At 56.8% G+C, this 3027-nt stretch overlaps 1 pseudogene; it reads right to left on the reverse strand.

Moving 5' to 3' along the window:
• Positions 1–256: 256 nt before the first annotated feature.
• On the reverse strand, positions 257–2335 carry LOC100395482 (myocyte-specific enhancer factor 2D pseudogene; annotated as a pseudogene).
• Positions 2336–3027: the final 692 nt, after the last annotated feature.

The raw sequence follows: 3027 nt of genomic DNA on the forward strand, positions 1-3027 counted from the left end.
TAAGGCAGAAGTGGCGGGAGGTGGCTGCGGCGGTGAGAAGGCCAGGGCGGTTTGTAAAAATAGGAGAGCCTCTTTGTGGGGGGGGGAAGAGAGAGAGAGCTTTCAAGGTAGAGGCAGAGTTTTCCAAACAGTGGGGGGGGGGACAGAAAGAGGGGATGAGAGCATCCCCCTCTCGAAAGCGAGAATCCAAATTTTAAAAAATATAATAAAAATATAATAATAATTATTATACACAAATGTAACTGTCAACAGGACATGGAGCACAAGAGAGGAGGTGGGGGTCGAGCGGGAGGAGCCCGGGGCAGGGAAGGGCGCGGTGAGATTGTCAACTCTTCATCAGGGAGGCTGAGAAGAGGGGAGTGGGAACCATCACTTTAATGTCCAGATATCGAGCCGCATCCTCTTCACAGCTGAGCCCTCAGCCTCAGGCTCTGCGGCTGGGCGCAGCAGGCCCAGTGTGGGCCCAAAGTCCCCCCATCCGTCATCCCGGTCCCCAGTCTCATAGGATCCCCCAGCCGGGCTGCTGAGACCATCACCAGGCTCAGGGCGGGCAGCTGGGAACACAGCTGGAGGGGGAGGCGCAGGGCCACGGTCATGGCTTGGGGACACTGGTTCTGACTTGATGCTGATGTGGGGGTGGGTGGTGATTGTGAGAGCAGCACCCACGTGGGGCAGGGGGCTGCCCGGGATGAGGTTGCTGAGAGATACAGGGACAAGGTGGGACTGTGGCTGAGGTGGCTGTTGCGGCTGCTGAGGCTGCTGTGGCTGTGGCTGCGGTGGCTGCTGCTGTGGAGGATGTGGCTGCTGCGGCTGCTGGGGCTATTGTGGCTGCTGCCAGGCTGTGACATTGCCTAGTGACAGGCCCCCAGGCGAACTGAAGGCTGGAAAGGAGGAGAGTTCTGCACTGGTCAGCTGGTAATCTGTGTTGCAGGCAGTGGGCATGGAAGAGAAGTGGAGGCCCTGGCTGAGTAAACTCGGCGTTGCCACAGAAACCACTGGGGTGATGAGCGAATGTGTAGACTGGGAGACTGCAAGGCGCTGGGCATTTTTCAAGTGATGCATTAACCCCTTTCCTGCCTGGGAAGAGATGACTCGCAGGTCGGGCTTGGCTGGGGGCTCCAATCTGGGTGCTGTGGGTGGGCGGGGGTGGAGACTTGGCAGGGATGGCCTTGTTTCGGCTGTTGCCATTGGCCACAGGGAGGAGGCCAGGGGAAGCCCGGGCAGTGACGTAGCCATTCCCAACAGGGCTGTGGCAGGCTCTGTTAGCACTGTTCAGGTCACCCCAAGCATGGCCCCTGCACTAGCTGGCCGCTGGGGCAGGCCAGGAGACACGCTGTTCCTCTGTAGTGCTGGCTGCTGGGGGGACAGGAGCCGCGGGTCTGTGAGGGATGACGTCACCAGGGAAGGGGTGACCAGGGAGCAGCTGGGATTGCTGAACTGCAGTGAGCTCTGATTGGACACAGGCACCGTGACAGGCGTGGCAAAGTTGGGGGCCGGGAGAGCGGACACACAGCGCGGGAAGAGCCCGTCGAGCTCCTCGCTGGCGCGCCGGTACTTGCCCTCCAGCAGGGGGCTCTGTTCCAGCGAGTCCTCCCCATCGGGCTCCGGGCTGTCGCAGCCGTTGAAGCCCTTCTTCCTCAGGGTCTCGATGATGTCCGCGTTGGTGCGGCTCTCGTGCGGCTGCCGCGTACTTGAGCAGCACCTTGTCCATGTCGGTGCTGGTGTACTGGGACAGCTTGTTGGCGCGGTTGAAGATGATGAGTGCGATCTCGCAGTCGCACAGCACGCTCAGCTCATACGCCTTCTTCATCAGGCCGAACTTCCGCTTGGTGAAAGTCACCTGTCGGCTCCGCTCATCGGTGATTCCCTGGATCTGACTCTTTTTCCTCCCCATCTTCTCCGGGGGTCCTCAGTGCTACGGAGGGGAGGGGCTTGCTGGGTGGTGGGTCTTGGCACACCTTACTCTGTGCTCATGAACGGTCTGGGAACAGTGCTCAGTTCGTGGTCTGCAGGATACCTTCTGCACTGCCTCCAGCCCGACTCGGGGAAAGGGGTTGTCACGGCAAAGAGCAGGCAGCCCTCGCCCCTGGTCCGGGGATCTTCAACACCGGGAAGCTGCAGCTCCGGGCGGGGGGAATAATAATGAGGCCGGTGTCCGCGCGGGCCCTGGGCGGCGCTGGGGGGCCTGGGCCCCTGTCGTTGGCGCGGGGCCAGCAGCGGCGGCTGACAAGCTGGGAACCCGGACCTAGCGCCCCAGCCGCCTCGGCTGTTGTTGATATTTTGCTTCCTTCCTCCTTTCGGGCTCCAAAGGTAACTCCTCCAGCCCCCGGGAGTCGAGGCTGACATAGGCACAGCTCAGCCTCCAGATTTGCCTTTTCAAAGCTGTTTTATAAAATTCATTATTTTTTCTTTTGACTCTTCTGTGTATTTTAAAATATCCTGTCTTCAAGCTGACTAAATTTTTCAGCTCCAGAATCTCCGCTTGATTTTTAAAAATTACTTCAATCTTTTTGTTAAATGTATCTAACAGGATTCTGCATTCCTTCTCTGTATTATCTTGAATCTCATTTTCTTTCTTTCTTTTTTTTTCTTTTGAGAAGGAGTCTCACTCTGTCATCCAGGCTGGAGTGCAATGGCACAGTCTTGGCTCAATGCAACCTCGGCCTCCCAGGTTCAAGCGATTCTCCTGCCTCAGCCTCCTGAGTAGCTGGGATTACAGGCGCCCACCACCACACTAGGCTGACTTTTGTATTTTTAGTAGAGACAGGGTTTCATCATGTTGGCCGGGCTGATCTCAAACTCCTGACCTTGTGATCCACCCACCTCAACCTTCCAACATGCTGGGATTACAGGCAAGAGCCATAGCGCCTGGCCTGAGATTTCTTAAAACAACTATTTTGAATTCTCTATGTGAAAGGTCACATATCTCTGTAACTCTGGAGTTGGTCACTAATGCCTTATTTAGTTTGTTTTGTGAGGTCATGTTTTTCCTGGTAGTCTTGCTGCTGTGGTTATTTGTCAGTGTCT

This window comes from Callithrix jacchus, chromosome 12 (assembly GCF_049354715.1).
Source record: "Callithrix jacchus isolate 240 chromosome 12, calJac240_pri, whole genome shotgun sequence".
Taxonomy (NCBI): Eukaryota; Metazoa; Chordata; class Mammalia; order Primates; family Cebidae; genus Callithrix; species Callithrix jacchus.